General features: G+C 42.3%; 1 protein-coding gene across 2 annotated transcripts in view; it reads right to left on the reverse strand.

The window, feature by feature from the left end:
• The window catches only part of BICC1 (BicC family RNA binding protein 1), a 276,580-nt gene that overhangs the window by 159,006 nt on the left and 96,871 nt on the right, over positions 1-20,703 (reverse strand). The gene's annotated exons all lie outside the window — the stretch shown is intronic.

Consider the following 20,703-nt stretch of genomic DNA (forward strand, 5'->3'; position numbering starts at 1 on the left):
ACTGTTAAAGGAGTCCGTCCAACTAAAATTCACTGTCACATGCAGATTTGTAGCGATGTCTGTTTTGATGCGAGTTACTGGGCAAAACAACAAAAAAGGATTGTGGACCAGGAAAGACTGATTTGTGTAATTAAAAATGAAATGGATTTCTCATGACAGCAGTGAGTAAAGGTTTACAAACTTGTAAAGGATAATCGAAGGATCACTCTTAAGTGTTATATTCCAACCTTAAAATTTTTGAAAGAATGACAAAGAGGAATTCAGAAGCACAAGGAGAAAAAAAATTTTACAACATAACATACACTCTATTCCCAAACCACTTTAACAGACAGACCTCCCCAGCACACTAACAAACATACATCCTTAACTGACAATTAACTAACTGTTAACTAACTACTCCATCCCTCAGACCAAGAACACTTACTGACCAACACCTAACACCCCCCCACCCTAACAAATACTTAAAAAAAAAAAAAAAAAATTATAAATAAAAATAATAACAATAAACATTTGTAATGGCAGGTAGGACTAGAAGCAGCAAGACTTCAATCAAAACAGGCAGTACAGTCACCGAGAGCACCCAGGGGATGGCTATGGTCCGAGTACAGATGGAAGGAGAACCAGGACGGAGGGCAGAGGTCTCTGTACAGACCGAGGCCATCCCCTCAAAGAGGTCTACAGTCTCAACGCAGACAGAAGTAATGGATCAACTGGACGAAAGCCTTTTGATGGAGCTGAAGAGCCTGAGGGAGGAGGTTCAGCGTCTAAGGAGCATCCGAGACGACGAGACCTTCATCGATGGAGTCATCCAGGAGCTGTCTCAGATCGCTGAACAGGAACCTGACAAGACCACCCTGGGAACACCCAAAGCGTCCAAAACGGCCACCTTGAGACAAACCGCTGGAATGCAGGAAGTGGTTGGGGACGCTGACTCCTGGCAGCTGGTGACTTCCTCCACAGGAAAACGTCGAGGACCTAACTCTGTCTCTTTTTCTCTCACACAGGACAGCTCTACATCGACACCACAAATCGCCCTGAGGAACAGATATCAACTGCTACAGGAAGATCCAGAGACAGAGGTACAAGAAGATGTTCAGCAGATGATTCCAGCTCCGGAATCAACTGTACGGCTTACCCCTAGGAAGCGCAGAGTGGTGGTCATCGGAGATTCACTGCTGAGGGGCACCGAGGGACCAATCTGCAGACCAGACCTACAATCAAGAGAGGTCTGCTGTTTGCCAGGGGCCAGGATCCGGGATGTCACTGCTTGCCTTGACAGACTCATCAAGCCCCGAGACCACTTCCCCATGATTCTAATCCACGTCGGAACCAACGACACCGCCAGGAGCACCCCGGACAACATACCTGAAGACTTCAGGGCCCTGGGGGAGAAGCTGAGGAGGATGGATGCGCAGGTAGTCTTCTCCTCGATTCTCCCAGTGAAGGGCAAGGGCAGAGCCAGAGAGGATCGAATACGGAGGGCGAACGACTGGCTGCGAGGATGGTGCAAGGAGATGAGCTTCGGGTTTCTGCACCATGGAGAAGCACTGCAAGGGCTACAGGGACAGGATGGGCTACACCTGACCAAAAGAGGGAAGAATGTCCTTGGACACCGTCTAGCCCGCCTTCTCCACAGGGCTTTAAACTAGGTAAGTCGGGGGAGGGTACAGGCATAAACAACATACCTGGCGAGCTAAACTGCCAATACTTTTTTGAGGCTGAGGTAAGTAGTCACCAAAATTCTGGGTCGGGGGTGAGTGCACACACTTTCAAGTCGGGAGTAGGGTCATATCATATTTATGGGTCACATTGTAATTCTGGGTCTAAGGGGAGTACACACTGTAGTTCTGGGTATATGGGGAATACACATTGTAGTTCTGGGCCTAAGGAAAGCACAAATAACGCAAACAATGCTAAAGGTGTTCAAATAGCTCAAGCAGAAATATCCCCATTGAGACATAACAGAAATACAACATGGAGGGCTATGTACGTCAACGCACACAGTTTAGGAAACAAGATCCTGGAATTGGAAACAGAAATAAGGAATGCCGACCTGGATGTGGTGGCGATATCCGAGACCTGGCTCACAGACTCCCACGGGTGGGATATGGTCATACCGGGTTACAACTTGCTTCGCCGGGACAGGGAGGGCAGAATGGGAGGAGGTGTAGCATTATATACTAAAGATGACATTAAGGTCACGAGAATCACAGATGTCCAGTACACTGGGGAATCCCTTTGGGTTAATTTGGCCAGAGGGAAAGACAAATGCTTGTATCTTGGCATAATTTACAGACCCCCAAGACAACAGGATGACCTGGATATGGAAATAATCGGAGATATAGAAAATATCACCTTGCGTGGGGACACAGTATTGCTAGGTGACTTCAACATGCCTGATGTGGATTGGGTTACACTTACCTCTGCTTCCGGAAGCAGCAGGAGGCTATTAAACACTATGAAGGGAGCAAGACTCAGGCAACTGGTGTTGGAACCAACAAGGGATCAGGCAATACTGGACCTGATACTTACCAATGGAGAAAGTGTCACAGAGGTCTCGGTGGGCGACACATTGGCCTCCAGTGACCACAACATGGTATGGTTCAATCTCAGGAAAGGTTTCACTAAATCTACCACACTGACCAAGGTCCTCAAATTCAAGGACACAAATTTCAAAGAAATGGGAGACTTCGTTCACCAGGCGCTACAAAGCCAAGCTGAAACTGATAATGTGGAAGAAATGTGGTCGACTTTGAAAGCCACCATACAAGAAGCAACAAACCGCTATGTTAAATCAGTAAGTAAACGGCGAAGGAACAATAAGCCACAGTGGTTTACTGCAGAGATCTCAAACCTCATCAAGGAGAAGAAAGAAGCTTTCATCTCTTACAAAAAATCAGGGAAGCAGGACTCTAGAGCAGACTACCTGACCAAATCAAAAGCCGTCAAAACAGCAGTCAGAGAGGCTAAATTCCACATGGAAGAGTCTCTGGCAAAGAACATCCAGAAGGGAGATAAATCCTTCTTCAGGTATATCAGTGACAGAAGAAAAAACTCAGGTGGGATTGTAAGTCTTAGGAATCCAGACGGAGACTATGTGGATAAGGATTCGGAAAAAGCCCAACTATTAAATGAATACTTCTGCTCAGTCTTCACCCGAGAAGCGCCGGGGCTTGGCCCTCAGCTACAGACAAGGGTTGGCTCAGTTGACCCTTTTAGTGACTTTGAGTTTACGCCCAGCAGTGTCTACGGTGAGCTGTCAAAGCTCAAGGTTAACAAAGCAATGGGGCCGGACAACCTGCACCCCAGGGTGCTTAGGGAACTGAGTGATGTCTTGGCGGAGCCACTGTCCGCGCTCTTCAACCTCTCCCTTAGTACAGGCAGCGTCCCGTTGGACTGGAGGACGGCTAACGTCATTCCACTCCACAAGAAAGGCTCAAAGATGGAGACAGAAAACTACAGACCAGTGAGTCTAACATCGATAGTGAGCAAACTAATGGAAACTCTAATCAAACACCAATTGGATAAAATCCTGGATGAAAAGAATCTACGGGATCCCCGACAACATGGATTTACTAAGGGGAGATCATGCCAATCCAACCTGATCAGCTTCTTTGATTGGGTGACGGAGAAGCTGGATATTGGGGAGTCCCTGGACATCGTGTACCTGGACTTTAGCAAAGCATTCGATAGCGTACCACACCGCAGGTTGCTGGGCAAGATGAGTTCTATAGGATTAGGTGACACATTGACGCAATGGGTTGGGAACTGGCTTGGAGGTAGGCTTCAAAGGGTGGTGGTGAATGGCACCCCCTCCGAAATGACGGAGGTGATCAGTGGAGTGCCACAGGGCTCAGTCTTGGGCCCAATCCTATTCAACATCTTTATAAGGGACTTGGCAGAAGGGCTTCGAGGTAAAATAACATTATTCGCCGATGACGCCAAACTAAGTAATGTAGTGGGCAAATGCACAACAGACAAAGATTCAGTGCCCGACAACATGATGCACGACCTACTCCTGCTGGAGCGCTGGTCTAGGACATGGCAACTCAACTTCAATGCCAAAAAATGCAAAATTATGCACCTGGGCAGCCAAAATCCATGCAAGTCTTATACCCTTAATGGCGAGATCCTAGCAAAAACGGTAGCAGAACGAGACTTGGGGGTGATCGTCAGTGAGGACATGAAGTCTGCCAATCAAGTGGAGCAGGCTTCATCCAAGGCAAGACAAATAATGGGTTGCATACGAAGGGGTTTCGTCAGCCGTAAGAGGGAAGTCATTATGCCATTGTATAGATCCATGGTGAGGCCCCACCTGGAATACTGTGTGCAATTTTGGAGGCCACATTATCGCAAGGATGTGCTGAGACTGGAGTCGGTGCAGAGAATGGCCACCCGGATGGTCTCGGGACTCAAGGATCTTCCATATGAAGAACGGCTTGACAAATTACAGCTATACTCGCTCGAGGAGCGCAGAGAGAGGGGAGACATGATCGAGACGTTCAAGTATCTTACGGGCCGCATCGAGGCGGAGGAAGATATCTTCTTTTTCAAGGGTCCCACGACAACAAGAGGGCATCCGTTGAAAATCAGGGGCGGGAAACTACGAGGTGACACCAGGAAATTCTTTTTCACTGAAAGAGTGGTTGATCGCTGGAACAGTCTTCCACTACAGGTGATTGAGGCCAGCAGCGTGCCTGATTTTAAGGCCAAATGGGATAGACACGTGGGATCTATTCACAGAGAAAGGTAGGGGAGGGTCATTAGGGTGGGCAGACTAGATGGGCTGTGGCCCTTATCTGCCGTCTATTTCTATGTTTCTATGTTTCTATGTTTCTATGTAACAATGCTAGGTATCACAGGGCATGAAACACAAGAAAATTAGACTGTGGCAAGAGAAAAATCACCAGAATGGCAATAATCATAGATGTGTCCATCCTGGCATCCCAAGCAATTATTCTGTGAATTGCATGGAGTAGGAGAAGATCCTGAAGTCAAGAAAATGTGGCAGGATACAAAAAATATTTCCCATTGCTATTGGTGCCACAGGTCTTAACATAAAAAAAAATTTCCAAACACTACTGGATAAGTTGCTTATACATGTTACATCTTATGAAGTCCAGAGGGAAGCTGATCTAATCTGATGCATTTATTACTCAGTTTGCAATATTATGATTACTATATGTAATCGGTTCTTTCCCGTCTTAATTACAAGTGTTTTTTCACAATTTTATATTTTGTCAGTAACGTGGCACAGTGAATTCATGGGCAGACAAAGCTGAAGCAGCCTATTTAGAATGCTGCTGGCCGAACGCTGCTTAGGGAGGAATGTAGGGCTCGCTCGCAGTCGGTGGGGTTCGGATAGGAGGGAGGGAAGGATGGGGGTTTGGCTGCGTGGCGGGGGATCGGGGGGCTGTCCGCTCAAGGGTCCTGCTGCACGAGAGATGGGAAGGAGGGAAGGATAGAAGCTGGGCAAGGGTCCTGCTGCACAAGGGATGAGAGGGAGGGAAGGACAGAAGCTGGGCAAGGGTCCTTCTGCACGAGGGAGGAAAGGATAGAAGCTGGGCAAGGGTCCTGCTGCATGAGGGATGGGAGGGCAGAGAGGAAAGATGCTGCACATGTGGGGGAGAGAAAGGAAAGAGGAAGAATTGGGGTGAAGGAGAGGAAGGGAGAGATGATCATGTACATACCTTGAAAATAAGACCTAGTGGTGTTTTTGTGGCCTAAAATTAATATAAGACACTGTCTTATTTTCAGGGAAATACGGTAGTAGCAGAGATCCTCTCTGTACATTGTGATAGACTTATTTCCTACTAAGTGGGTCTGATGCGGTGTGATACCGATTTCTGATAATTCTGCTCCTGTAAACATACATTCCCATCTAGCCTTAACAGAGATTTCAGCAGTTGGAACCCAAGCACAGTACCGGGTAAAGCTTTGGATTCTCGCCCAGAAATAGCTAAGAAGAAAAAAAAAAAAAAAAAATTTAAATTGAATCAGGTTGGGCAGACTGGATGGACCATTCGGGTCTTTATCTGCCGTCATCTACTATGTTACTATGTTAGCCTTAAGGTTCTCATTGATGTACTACTACCCAAATGCATCATCTTTGAGGTTTATTCCCCTTCATTCTTCTTATGATTAATGTTATAGCCTTTCCACAGGTCACTGTGGGCTGTATGCACAAAACTTTCCAATCATTTATCGATGGTCACTAGACCAGTATGACTGGTTTAATAACCTATGGACTTTGCCAATCCAATGTTGAAAATGGCTTACCGTGTGGTTTTCTATGCAGTTGTACATTCTCCGAGTCTGGCAGGAGCCTTAGGCTGCACCGGGAAGGCCCACCATTTTCGAGTGGTGGGCCTGCAAGCAGGAGGGACTGGGCATCCCTCCTGCTATCATCTTTCTGTACAGGTTCTGGGGTGGTTCATGAGGACCGTGGGGGCATCCCTTCTGCCAAGCCTTTCTAAAGTAAGGGGAGTGGAGTCCTGCAAGGGGGGGTTGTCAGTCGGTTTGGTGTTGGGAAAGCTTCACAGAGGCAGGAGGGAGTGGGCATCCCTCCTGCCTCTTTATTTCTCTTCCAGGAGTTGTCGGGGGGGGGGGGGGGGGAGGGAGGGGACATCATGGGAGGAGGGCCGGCGGCTCAACTCACTTATTTTTTTTTTAAAGGGGCAGATATTATGTATGTGTAAACACACGCAAAGCATCTGTGCCATAAAAAAAATAGAAAAAGCCCCAACAGCTGAGTGGCAGGAGGCTGCTTTGGGGCTTATCCTGCTACTAAGCTGTTGGGCTTCCCCAAATCGGCTTTGCGCATGTATGAGAGTCAATTTCTAAGTGAGTGATCAGATGGGATTACGACTATTCTCCCACAAAACTCATTTGCACGAAAAGCTGTTTGAACATCAATTGCTGTTTAGTAATCGGAAAAAAAAAAAAAAAATATTGGCCCACAGGGATCCTCACGGTCTTAATGACCATTTTTATTGCATCTAACCCTATGTCATTCTGAGTTCTGGGAAAACTTCCTTCTCAGTGCTGTCACATGACATCTCTTGTGTGCCTGAATAAACCTCTTCTCTTTAGAGAACACCCATGACAGGTATGAACTTTGCTTTCTTGTCCTAACAATGGACTATGTCTATTTTTCAAACAGCTTGATATCGCCTACTTGTATGTAATCTATATCCTGTTTGTTCAGCATTGCATCTAAGATACTTCAGTTGTGATGTTAACCATTCAAACAGTGAAAAGTCAAATTATTACATTACATTACATTACATTAGGGATTTCTATTCCGCCATTACCTTGCGGTTCAAGGCGGATTACAAAAGGTTAATTTAAAGAAAACAGAATTACAATGATTAGCTAGAGAGGTAATTACAAAAGGTTAATTTAAGAAAACAGAATTACAATGATTAGCTAGAGCTGTAAGTTGTAGATCTTAAGAGCATTTAGAGGTCGTGTTGTTATTGCTGTTTCAGGAATTTCTTGAAAAGTGTGGTTTTTATTTCTTTTCTGAACGTCCTATAGTCTGGGGTGGTCATTAGAAGGTTGGAGATCTGGTTGTCCAGTCTTGCGGCTTGAGTGGCTAGGAGGCCGTCGTGTAGTTTTGTTCTTTTTACTTCCTTGATTGGGGGGGGTATGAATGGGGAGTGCGTTTTTCTGTGTTTGGTACTGGGTGCTTGGATGAGGCGGTTGTTCAGGTATGATGGGCTGTCTCCGTGTAGGGTTTTAAATAATATGCAGTAGAATTTGAATTGGATTCTTTCTTGGATTGGGAGCCAGTGTGAGTTGATGAAGGCTTCAGTGATGTGGTCATGTTTTTTCAATGAGTAGATGAGTCTCAAAGCTGTATTTTGGATTGTTTGGAGTTGTCTTATCGTAGTTGCAGGACATGGAAGGAAGAGTATGTTACAGTAGTCCAATATACCTAGTATTAGGGATTGTACTATAAGTTGGAATTGTGTTCTTTCAAAGAACTTTCGGACTTGTCTCAGGTTTCTCATGATTGCGAATGATTTTTGAATTGTTTTATTTATTTGCGGTTGCATAGTGCAGCATCTGTCTATGGTCATGCCTAGTAGTTTTATGGTGTTTTGGATGGGATATTTGGTTGCGTTTATGTCTAGGTTGGTTGTGGATTGGATCTTGTCATTTTCTAGGAGGATGAATTTGGTTTTATCTTTTATGGTACACATTTTGTAATTTTCATAGAATATGCTATTTTGAGGAAAGCCTTACTCTAAAACATTCTTTAGAGGAAAACTATTCCTTACAACACTTAGGTGTAGCAAATTACCAATCAAGATTTGAGTAATCTATCTCGGATTAACTTTACAAGAGGAATTTCTAATATATTCTGGTAATGAAAAATGTGCAGTTAATTAAGATGCTGGATTAACTAGGAGATCAAGCAGAAAACCTCTGTGATCCTGATTTAGACTCCAACGCAGAGATCGTAGTATTTAATTTCCAAGGAAACCACAGCAGTTTTCACTGCAGATAAGATAGTTGCAGTTTTCTAGAAGTCTTAAGTAAGGATTCTCTGAGTTACCCCAAAGACAGTATTCTGGACATTGCAGCACTTTGTTGTTACATAACAAAGACACCAGAAATGCAGCAGAAAGATTCATTTAATAGCCTATTAGTTTCAATAACACAATACCGTATATGCTCGAATATAAGATGAGATTTTGGGGCTAAAAAAAGTGGCCCCAAAATGGGAGGGTGTCGTCTTATAGTCGGGACAGCATCCCCCTGCTCCCCTCCCAGACTTGTTGCAGGCTTCCGCCAGGCCAGCCGTATGACCTGGTGGGCCAGGACAGAAGGGATCCCTCCTGTCTCCTGTCCCAGCGACTAACAATTTTTTAACCTCCCTCTCGCCTCCCTCTGCGTACCTTTTTGAATCCCTGGTAAGTCCAGTGGTGTGGAAGGAACAAAACAGGGGAAAACAAAACCACAGACACGAACACAAAGAACCAAAATGGAATTGTCCAAATCTGAATGATGTGCACTAAAAAAGTGTCCTCCAACTCATCTGAAAATGTGAAGATCTTTATTCCTCCAATGTCACAATGGTACATTCAAACGACTCTATGACTCGACATGTACATGTTTCGGCCAACTGGCCTGCCTCAGGAGTCTTAAGAATCACGCAGGATGATATACAGAAAATGTTACCACTCACATAGATTTGACCACTAGTCGGTCGTAGTTTTATTCATATGCCAAAAGATTCCTTATTGAAACTTTGGTCAAATCTATGTGAGTGGTAACATTTTCTGTATATCATCCTGCGTGATTCTTAAGACTCCTGAGGCAGGCCAGTTGGCCAAAACATGTACATGTCGAGTCATTGAGTCAGAGTCATTTGAATGTACCATTGTAACATTTGAGAAATAAAGATCTTCACATTATCAGATGAGTTGGAGGACACTTTTTTAGTGCACATCATTCAGATTTGGACAATTCCATTTTGGTTCTTTTTGTTTAAGTCCAGTGGTGTACCAGGCAGGAGGGAGCTTTCCACGGTCCTGCCCCACACTGAATCCCTCTGAATGGCTGCTGCGAGTTCTTGCACCAGGCAGGAATGAGCTTTTTGCACTCCTGCCTGGCGCTGAGCCGCTCACTGAATGGCTGCCACCAGTTCTCATGGGACTTGTGAGAACTGGCAATGAAAGCAATGGAAGTAAAACTGGATGTCTCAATCCATTCTCCTTTTTCTGGAGCCATATGGTAACCATAGGATGTTCTGTGTTCCTACCCTCCCCACCCTTTTTAAACCTTTATTTGTATTCCCTTTGCCAGGCAATAAAGCTAAAGCAAACACAAATTGTCCAGTTTTGTTTGCCTGGAGCATCACCCAGTGATCACCATTAGGTAATTAGGGGAGGGGGAGGGTGGGCCGCAGAGCAGTACTTCACACTTGACTAGGTCTTATCCTTGGCTCCAAGAACATTGAAGCCAGTCATTAGGCTCAACCAAGCTGTATACTTTCTGGGAGCTAGGTGAGGAACCAGGAGCACCAACTTGTACAACCTACCATATGATGGAGGTAAAGAAATTTTCCATTAAGCATCAGCTACCATACTACCGGTGATGCTACTGGGAAAATTTGTTTTTTCTAACCACCATCTAATGGTAGGAAGGAAGGATACAGCCCAGATACTATGGAAGCACTGTTGATAGACTCCTACTGGCTAGAGCAGTGGTTACCAACCCTATTCTGGGAGATCACCAGCCAGTTGGATTTTTGAGATATGCATAAAATGGAGGTGACATGTGTACATATATGTCCCATACATATTCAATATGGCTATCCTGAAAACCTGACTGGCTGCTGGTCTCCCAGCATAGGGTTGCAAACCACTGGGTTAGAAACAAACAAAAAAAAAACCCCATGGAGGACAGGCAATGAGTAACAGGATATCTACAGCAGGCACAAAAAGTGCTGGCTCTGCTTCTTTATTGGTAGTTGCCGTGCTGGCAACAAAGCATTCCAGTGTAGAACTGGTTTATATAATCAAAAATTAGGATTTTTGTCTTTGCAACTATCAGGAATTCATGGGAAATTTATAGTTTAAACTGTTAATGAAGGACCCTATTAATTACATTATGAAATGAGACATAAGTAGATGCAGGCTGAATTAAAAATCAGCTTATTACACCCGCATCTATATTGTTGCAAGACACTATAGAGCAAGACAGTTTATTGCAAAATAGAACTATACATTTGTATGCACATATTTTCAAAACATCATATCCAGGCCAGTGTTCCCAATAAGCTATGTGTATGCACATGGATGCTGAAGCCAAAGTTCACGGCAAAATATAGCATGCACATATTTCTAAGAAAATTAATTTTCAAACTAAGGTGAACTTCAGTATTAAAAGTCTTACCACAAACTGAACAATCTGCATCTACAAATTCTAATGGTTAAGCAGAGCTTTGTAGTGTCAACTAGCATTTGAATTTTATCATCTGATCAGCAGATGGCACCATTTAATCAATCATACGAATGTAGGAGTAGGAGCAGAACAGCATCTTTAATCAGTAGGGTCAGATTTACACTATACTGGGCCCTAGCAGACTTATTTATGGACTCACAATGTGGAACCCATTTACTTCTTCACATAACATCCTCCTTCTAAAATACTTTTCACAGCCCCCTCCCCCTACCACCTGAGGATCTTCAAGAACAGCTATGAATGCAGATCTGAGAAAGTGAAGTTACTTACCTGTAACAGATATTAACTAAGGGCAGCAGGCAGATTTATTTATTTATTTCGATTTCTATCCCGTCCTCCCAGTAGCTCAGAACGGGTTACAAGCAAACATTCACAATGGCAAACATTTGGATATTCTCACATGTGAGTAACGTCATCCACGGGAGCCCCGTACAGATAATGCAAAGATGTACTGTCACTTTTAGAATGAAAAAATTTCAAACTGCCCATACTGTGCATGTGCAAGTGCCTTCCCACGCACTGCCAGCTCACAGGCCTATCAATTTAGAAACAAAGCTGGTGGGAGTGTTTTGAGAATATCTGCTTACTGCCCTTAAGTAACATCTGTTACAGATAAGTAACTTCACTTTATCCAAAGATAATCCGAGGACAAGCAGACAGCATAACATGTGGCTACCAGGATCATGCCTTTGAAAAGAGGGTTAATGACAACTACCACGAGCCTGGTGAAACCAAAAGGGATGAAAGAATGTTGTTTTCTAAGTGGAAAATAAATTTTGTACAACTGTTTGGCCGATCCGACTATCCCTTCTGGAATGAGTCTCCTGGTAATAATGGGATATGAAGGTAGGAACTGAGGACCAGGTGGCTGTTTTATAGATGTCCTCAATGGGAGTGGAACGTAGATGAGCTACTGAAGTTGCCATTGCTCAATCTCTATGAGCAGTGACACGGCATTCCAGCATCAGCCCAGCTCAAGCTTAGCAAAGGAGATACAGTCCGCCATCCATGTGAAAATGGTTCTCTTGGTGACAGGAGTTCCTCATCTGTTAAGACCGAATAACAGGAACAGTTGAGTAGAAATCCTGTGAGGTTTGGTGCAATCCAAGTAATAAGCAACAGCATGATTACAGTACAATGTGTAGAGCAACACTATCAGGGTGAGAATGTGATCTTGAAAAGAAAATAGGAAGAACTATAGGATTGGTTTAGATGAAATTCTAAGACTACCTTTGGGAGGAATTTCAGATGAGTTCAAAAAACTTTGTCACGGTAGAATCTTGTATAAAATGGATACATTACAAGCACTTGAAGTTTACTAACTTGACGTGCAAATGTGACAACTACAAGGAATATCACTTTCCAAGTTAGATGTTTCAGAGATTAAGTAGAAAGAGGCTCAAATGGAGGCTTCATCAGACATGAAAATACAACATTAAGGTCCCAAGCCACTGGAGGAGGTTTAATTGGAGGCTTGCTATAGAGATGGTCTTTAATGAATCTTGAAATCAAAGGACTTACAGACAATGGCTTTTTGTCTAGTTGAGTGTGAAAAGCACTAATGGCACTGAGATGAACTCTGACTGAAGCAGTTTTTAGACCAGAGACACGTAGAAGGTAGTCTTGGTCTGACAGAAGAGAACAGGAGATTGGATCTAGTGATTTGCTACTGCACCAAACTGTGAAATGAGTCCATCTGAAATTATAGCAGCACTAAGTAGATGGTTTTCTAGAGGCTTTAATGATGGCTGACACTGCGGATATTGCTAAGGTATTTAGCAGCCGAGAGAGATACCATGCTGGGAAAGCTAACGAGCATAGATTGGGATGGAAGAGAGACCTTTCGTCCTGTGTCAGCAAAGTAAGAAAGATTTGAAGTGTGATGGGTTCCCAAACACTGAGCTGTATGGGGAAAGAGGGAACCATGGTTGTTGTGGCCACCAAGGTGCTATTAGAATCATGATGGTTTGGTCTTGAGTAGAAGAAAAGCATCCAACTCCAGACAATTGGGAGTGTAGAGTCTTGAACAGAGGAGTAGAAGTTTGTGATTGTAGGGGGAAGCAAAGAGATCTACTTCTGGGGTCCCCCAAGTCACAAAGACTATTGCAGTTGTGAGGTTACTTTGATCCTTTGTGATAGTAGATCGGTGGCTTGAGACCACTGGGTCAAAAGTGCCCATTGAGGCTACCTGAGAAATAAGTTCATATACAGAGTTACATAGTACTGCAGAGGCTATGTGGCCCAGATGTTGTAGCATTTGTCATGCTAGTAGTAGTAGCAGCAGTAGCAGTAGTAGTACTGTTATGCGACGATGTGAGTGGACCCACTAACATAACTAAAGTAGAGTATCGAATCTCTGTTGAAACAGGTAGGTTCAAGTTTGGGTCATGTCTATGAGGGCTCCAATGAACTCCACAGTCTGTGTGGGTTCTAGATGTGATTTATTGTAGTTGACTGCGAAGCCAAGAAATTTGAGCAAACTGTTGCATTCATAGCCTGGTAAGCCTGTTGAGGTGTGGAGTAGAGAATGACACTGGGACAAATTTGTCCCCATCCCCATAGGATCCATCTGCATCCCCATCCCTGCGAGTTCTGTCACTGTCCCATCCCTGCAAGCTCTGTCCTCATCTGCACAAGCATCAAACATTTAGTGGCTATGCTCTCTAGAAGAAAATCAAAAGGGACTGCTATGGTTTGGATTGGGAAGGCACAGAAGTTTCTGTTACCTTTGTTGTCTGGACCATCCGAGTTATTGATTGGGTACACGTAGCAGGCTGGCAATATCTATATTTCGAGTAGAAATTCATGCGCTTAAAAGTGCTTGAATATCTCCTTGTAGGATGAGATTGACAAGATTGAGATCAAAGTCATCATGCATGAAGTATAATGTTCAATTTTTTGAATGGCTTCCTTTATAAGGTCTCTGAATAAATTATCTGCTATACAGGGCATGTTAGAAAGATGGTCTTGAACACTGGCATCCAGATCAGATATCTGCAGCCAAGCTTGTCTGCACATTGCAATGGATACTGCAGAGATGACTCAAGAGGTAATCTCAAAGGTGTCAAAAGTAGAATGAGCCACTTATTCCCTTGTCTTGAGGAGATTCTTGATTAAATGATTTATTTATTTAAGAATGTATTGCCCACAGCATCCACCATTTGAACTCATTTAAAACCTTGGACATGGAAAGGAAAACCACAGACATGAGGTCAAAAGACTTAATGGTTAGAGGGAGGTCAAGTAAAAGAATAACCAAAAAAGGACAATACTCCCTGCTGTAGAACAGGTTGAAAAAGAGCTAGTAAGGCCCAAAAATAAAAGTTAGTCAAAAATCGTAAAATCTTATCAAACAAAAGGATAAGAAGAAAATCAGAAATTAAGACTGAAAGACAGGAAGGCACAAAAAGTATGCTTACAATATACAAATTAAATATGTGTATAAAAAAGGCACACTTAGAGAAATTCCAAGAGCATCTTCTCCGCTTTGCGAAAAAGAAAGAACTGATGGTCCTGCAATCTGGCAGCAGGTGGGAAGGCACTCACACATGCACAGTATGGGAAGTTCAATTTTTTTTATTCTAAAAGTGACAGTATAATTTGCACTGTCCATACTGGGCTCCATGAATGACAATAACCACATGTGAGAATACACTGCCTGCTTGTCCTCGGATAACATCCAGTATACAAATAAAAACTACCTCTGGGCTTTGTACAGGGCAGGCAGTCTGTGCAGAATGTCCCCAAGGTGATTATGGCAATGGCACATGCACATTATCAAGACATACCTATGCTTTTGGTTAGTTTAGATGTGGCCCGAGCTTTTGATCAAGTTGATTGGATAGATCTGTTTGGTGTACTAAATTATATGGGGGTGGATGACTGGTATGCTAGGGCGTTGTGGACTATGTATATGTCTCCGGTGGCCCATTTATTGGTAAATTATACTATCACAGAACCCTTTTCAATTGAGTAGGGAACACGATAGGGATGTCCCTTATCCCCACTATTATTTCTTTTATAACTTAATACAGTGGAACCTTGGAGCATAATTCGTGCCAGTGGAGCATAATTCGTTCAAGAAGCATGCTTATAAACCAAAATACTCATATATCAAAGCGAGTTTCCCCATGGGCAATAATGGAAACTTGCTTGATATGTTCCCCCCTCCCAAGGCCAGCAGCGCTGCTCCCCCCCCCCACCGAACCAGCCGCCCCCCCCCCCCCCCCCGAACAACTTGAAACTTACCCCCCGTCTGGCACTGGCACGCAACCCACAGGACGTGTCGGTTCCGCTTGAAGAACTTCCTGCCTCTGCTGGGCCTTGAGCATGCATCTGTGCATGATCAAGGCCCAGCAGAGGCAGGAAGTTCTTCAAGCGGCACCGGCACGTCCTGTGGGCTGCATGCCGGTGCAAGACGGGGGGGGGGGTAAGTTTCAAGTTGTTTGGGCGGGGGGTGCCGGTTTGTGCAGGGGGGGGCCTTTGCGAGCGGGGGGGAGCGATGCCAGTTCTCGGGGGGTGCTCGCAAATCGAGTCAACACTCGGTTTGCGAGACAAGTTTTGCGAGAATGTTTTGCTCGTCTTGCAAAACACTCACAAACCGGGTTACTCGCAAACCGAAGTTTGACTGTATATTAATATATATACAACTTAAAGTATTAACTCATCCTTCTATTAAATATTAACTCACAGATTATACCATAGTCTTGAGTGCTACTTACATATGAACTGTACGTATTTTTAAGATTGTGAGTCTACTTCTGTTATTTACACACAGCTGACTAGTTTGTTTAATTGGTTGTGTTGTATTTTTCATTACTGCTTTTATTGCTATGTCATTGGCCGTATATATGTATATTATGTTATGTAATATAATTGGTAATAGGTCACTGACTGATATAATTTTAAAATATCAATAAAGATGATTGAACTTAGAAAAAAAAAAAAAAAAAGAGCTGTTTCTGAGAACAATTTTGCAAGATCTTGATGTTGCCGGTGTTACGATTTCTGCTCACACTATTAAAGCATTGTCATTCGCTGATGATCTACTGTTCACACTTACTCACCCCTTACAATCTATCCATCACCTGATACAAGCTCTTGAGGAATTCAGATTCTATTCGGGATTTTCTTTGAATCATAAGAAAACTAAGGCTTTGGCTATACCATCCACATTGCAGGAAAATTGGGTGGGGGACTTTCCATTTACCTGGGCCCGGGAGTCAATTAAATATTTGGGAGTATGGCTACCGTGAGATCTTACCATCCTTTATGCCTCCAATGTTGACTCTTTATTGATGGATACCTTGCAGACCCTCAAAATTTGGTCCACTTTTCCTCTGTCAGTGGTGGGTCGGGTGGCTCTATATAATATGGTGCTATTTCCAAAATGGTTATACAGATTTCAGGTCTTACCCATTTTTATCACATTCTCATCATATTCAATTACTGAGAGGGATACAGCGCTATATAGGGGGGGGGGCAAGCGACCTCGTATGACCTATCTTAGGATCTGTCTTCCTAGGAAGCGGGGAAGTTATGGCTTACTCAATATTCGCTGGTATGCAATAGCGTGCCAGATGTGACACATTAATGATTGGACTTCCTATTATTCGGATCTGGGGTTGGAATTATCAGTGCTTTCTCATCATTTTAGCTTTTTATTACATGTATCAGCGCCAGCTCTCCATCCCTGTGATATACAAATGCCTTAATTTGTCATTTGCTGTATCTCCTTATCTCCCGATTCAGGGTAATTGTAACTTTTTACCAGGGATTCAGAGCTCACCCTTCCAGAGGTGGGCACAAAAGGGCTTACATTATATTTTTCAATTGTTTACAGATTCAGGGCATTTTGCCTCTTTTGCATCTTTACAACAAACATTTGGACTCCTAGACATTTTTGCCTATTATCAATTGTGCCACTATGTTCAATCCTTACCGGCAGCCAATATATCTGAACACTGTCGTGAAGCTCTATCGCAAATGTTCAGTCTCTCAGCCCAACAACAAATCCCTCTTCGGTTTCATCAGATAGGCCTGCTGGACTGTCAGCCGGGCATCAACTTTGAGATTTTGGCTGCTTCTTGGGCGGAGTATCTACATTGTATGCTGTCTGCAACTCAACTACAACAAGTGCTGAAAAATTTGAGAAAACTTTCTACAAACATTGGGAAATGCAACTTAAGTTCATCTTACGCCTTTATATCTCACCCATGCGAGCATATCGGATGGGTATTACCCAGTCCCATAGCTGTCCTAAGTGTTCTCAAGTGTGCGCATCTTTGGGGCACGTTACATGTTTTGGTCCTGACCCTATATTACTTTGTTTTGGAACCAATTAGGACAATATGTTTCTTCTTTATGGGGCAGGCGTGGACTCCAACTCCCAGAGCATTATTTGGTTTTTATACACTAATCTCCCCTAAACTTAAAGGGATGACTGCCTTTGTGGCAAGAACAATGCTGCTGTGAAAGAAAGCTATTTTGTCCAATTGGATCTCTGGTAAACTACCGATCGCTGATGACAGTTCATGCTTCCTTGGAAAGAAGGGATTTTGCTGATATTAATTCTGTTATGGGATGTCGCTTTTGTTCAATCTGGGAACATTTTTGGATGGACCTCACTCCATATGCTCAACATCGACTATTGAACTTATAATAGGTATATTTTTTGTTTGTGCTCCTCGACTGTTTTGTTCTAGGGGACAAGGGGGGAGGATAATACGCTATGTATACTAGAGAAAATTGTTGTAGCTTGTTTGACTGTTTACTCTATTTTGCCTCTCAATAAATATATTTAAACATACAAATAAAAACTACCTCAAGATTATCACTTATTTCCACCACTTCATCTCTCCAGAAGTCATATAGGAAGCATCAGAACTTAGATCTGGGTTGGTGGCACTGAGAGATTAAAAATGAATATGCAAAATATGCAAGTACATCAAAAGGTTAGAAAAGGGAAGTTGGGCAAGTCATTTCCACCCTCTGTCATCTCTGGTACAAAACAAATATGCCAAGGGCAAGTTATCTTGAAGTGTAAAAATAAAGGCCAAAGATTAACAGGCAATATGCCCATGGTAGGTGTCAAAAAAATTCACAAATAGAAGCAGCAATAAAAAAGTTCCATTACACTCACTTGGCTCAGCGCACATGTTTGAATTCTAGTAGAAAAAATGTTGAATAAATATTTTTTTTTTACTCTTATAGCCTGCCAAAACTTAGAGGGAAAACTGATCCAGATAAATATTAACTATGTCCCAAAGATTTGGTGCTGCTGGTGTCCTCCAGAATTAATTCATTTGCTGGGCTACTTATTAGATGTATTATGGCCCTAACATGTTACTTGCCTTGTAATACTTATTAAAGAGCAATAATTCATTAATTAAAAGGTATGTTAACACCACTAATCATTACCCAATTTTTTATTTTGTTCTATGGTTATTATTGCCTTTAATGTGCAGTGCACATACACAAATACATGTATGTATGTATATATATTCTCTTCCAATGTGAACGAATATTCAAAATTTTAGCTCTATGCACTGTCATTAGCTGTTCATTTCTCGTACATCTGTACGGCACCTGTTTAAGCAGATGGTCAATATGGAGGTTATGTGTTCACGTGACTTGTTTTTGCTATTGGTCCAGGTTTTAACATAAGTCTCACTTCACTTGTTATTAACTTAAAATGCATATTGTTTTTCAAGTTTCAAGTTTTTTATTAGGATTTTATATACCGCCTATCAAGATTATCTAAGCGGTTTTACAATCAGGTACTCAAGCATTTTCCCTATCTGTCCCGGTGGGCTCACAATCTATCTAACATACCTGGGCATTCAAAATTTTTGTTTATATATTTATATATTTTTATTTTTTGTTGCAATGTTTTTACTTTTCTAGCCTTTGTCTATTTTGTTAATATGCATGTAAACTTTGTTATACTTACTGTTTTTAACATCTTTTCCAATATTATTTGTGTGTCAATGATTTGTAGACTCCTGATGCAGGCCGTTTGAGCCAAAACACGTATGTGTTGAGTCACTGAATGAATAAAGCAGAGTTCTGAAATAGATCAACACACCCGTTTCTTTGGACATCTCCACTGTTTGCTTGTGATCTGTGGAAGTCATTCTCCTGTTTCTTACGTCATATTAACACACACATTAATATGAGGTACTGCAGGATACATAGTAATAGATGCAAAGCATACAAAACTGCACGCTTATTACTATATAAACTGAATATGTCTTGTGGCCAACAATAAGCCATGTTTTTTCTTGGAAAAATACCACAAACTGGTGGGATTTTTCAGATCCAGGAGCATGGAGCCACAAAGTTGTAGCCTGATGCTCATAGGTGCTTTTAAGGGGGGGGGGGGGGAGTCATTAAGTAGTTCAAGCCTATCACGTAGCAGCCCAGTTGAAGACCCACTCCCAAACTTCCTTTGACACCAACTTTTCTGTTCTTGGAGGACTTGCTATCTATATGTGTATCTGAGACATGGCGAGTTAATTGACTTGAGGAGTAACAGTGGGCTTTGAACTGAGTTCCCTAGTTTCTCAACCCAATTCTCTCTATTGTAGATAAGCACTGATCTTTACGGTTAACAGCAATCTATTCCCCCTTTTACAAAGTCACGGCAAGAGATTTTTAGCGCTGGCCAGCATGCTGAATGTTCTGCGCTGCTCCAATGGTGATAGGAACTCTATGACTGTCGGAGCAATGCAGAGCATTCAGAATGCCGGCCGGCACTAAAAACCTCTTGCGCAGTTTTGTCAAAGAGGTGGATATATTTGCTACTGCAATCCCAATTAGAGTAGATGCCAACCATGAAGTTACCTATATCCAAGCTAATTTTTATTTTTTTAAAGAGTTAAGAGCCATAAGGAATTATATAAAGAGGAGAAAAGTTAAAAGGCCAATTTTACCATATCATTTTCTGGTCGGAAATAATGAACTATAAATTCTACTCCAGTAAGCATTAAAAATAAAAGGAAAAAGGGTTGCTGGTGAGAATGGAAAAATGCTTTTTCTTGATCATTTTCTTTCTGTTAGTCCCAACATATCGGTCCAGAAACTTGTGAGTTTTGTCCATTGACCACAGAAGGATATAGAGAACAAATGTAATTCTTTGTGATTTGTCTCCTTCACTGTACTGGTAACTAAGTAATGAATGACAAATTATGAAAATTATTTCTAGAAGAAAAATGTAAATTATTGTGTAGCTAAAATGTTTTTTCCCCCAATAAAGCTACTTAGCTCAGACAATAAGAATATACATGCATATGAACACCTCAGTCATTGAACGAATTTATGTGATAGCTTGTAAATTCAACAAGATAGTGTGCCGATATTCATAATATAAAACAGAATATTGAGGCAGCGTAGTTGTCTTTCTGAAATCTAGAGTAGTAGCTTTGAGTGGATCATTTTCTCTTAAATATCCTTGTAAATGTTTTCAGGACAAAGAATATATTTTCTGGTTTTGATGCAGTTGAAGCAATTTCTTAAAGGTTATAAGAAATAATTGCTTGAAAAAAATGGAGTAATTAGATCTGTTAGATTAATAGTATAATTGGTTTCTTTTTATTAATTGCTATAATGTCCTTCTCTAATTGGATAATTGGGATTGATATTTGTTATTATTTTCTAAGAATTCCATTTCTATATTTTTCCATAATTTGGATATACACTTCTCCCTCCGTATTCGCTGTGATAGGG

This window comes from Geotrypetes seraphini, chromosome 4 (genome assembly GCF_902459505.1).
Source record: "Geotrypetes seraphini chromosome 4, aGeoSer1.1, whole genome shotgun sequence".
Lineage (NCBI taxonomy): Eukaryota > Metazoa > Chordata > Amphibia > Gymnophiona > Dermophiidae > Geotrypetes > Geotrypetes seraphini.